Genomic DNA, 1,043 nt, shown 5'->3' with positions numbered 1-1,043 from the left:
TTTCTTGTAGTAATGTTTTGTAATTTTCTTGGAAAAGGTCCTTTGTACTTCTGGTTAAATTTATTCCCAAGTATTTAATCTTGTGATTAGCTGTTAAGGAAAAAAAATTCTGTCCTGAGAAAAATTTGCTTACCAGGAAAATATTTAAATCTCTAAAAACTGGTCTTAATCATGTAATTTTGTATTCCAAATTGATGAGAATTTTTGCTTCAAACATTTGGATTCACATGCTTGTTTACTGTGGTTTATTGAGTTTTTAGAGTTGAGGGGAATGGCTTAGCTTTAGTTACAACTTAGCGTTAGGAGGCCTCCCCATTTAGTCAAGTTGGTTTAAAGTTGTTTTACTTCTTTCAAGCAGGTATTCATTCAACATATGTATGTAATATGCTATTACAAACAAGGGATGATGGTAGGGATTCAAAATGAAGAGGATGGCAAATATTGCTCATTCTCGTTAATCTCACTAATTTAATTATGCATTTGCTTTTCATAGGGAGTCCTGAAAGTGTAGTCCATAGGGAATGGCACTGAGAACCCAATGGTAGCAATTCTTGAGAAGTTTGAATCCACCTGGTGATCCGCAGAAGAAAAATTAGCAATTTCCTCTGAGAGAAATTATACATTGTTATGTTGTTAGCTATGTTTTAGTCTACTACGACTTAATGACTTAGTGACCCTAAGACAAATGGTTCTGAAACTTGCCCTATATTGTGTCATTCTCATCCCCTCTGATACACATGAGTTCATTGGTACAGGCACAATATTGACCTATCACATTAAACATTTTCACCTTTTTCATTGGCCCACCTTTCCAAGAATGATATTTTTTTCCGAAGGACTGGCTCCTCTTAACAACATGGCCAAAGTATGTGAGATGAAGTTTCACCATCCTTGATGCTAAGAAGCACCCTGGTTACACTTTCTTCAAGACAAATTTGTTTATCCCAGTCTGTGGAATAATCGGTACTCTTTATTAACACCCCAACTCAAAAGCATCAATTCTTCTGTCTTTCTTATTCATTGTCCAACTTTCAGATGCATAG

Source organism: Elephantulus edwardii, unplaced genomic scaffold, assembly GCF_000299155.1.
Source record: "Elephantulus edwardii isolate Elephantulus edwardi_28Jun2011 unplaced genomic scaffold, EleEdw1.0 scaffold00179, whole genome shotgun sequence".
Taxonomy (NCBI): domain Eukaryota; kingdom Metazoa; phylum Chordata; class Mammalia; order Macroscelidea; family Macroscelididae; genus Elephantulus; species Elephantulus edwardii.
Note: the sequence above shows the minus strand (reverse complement) of the source record.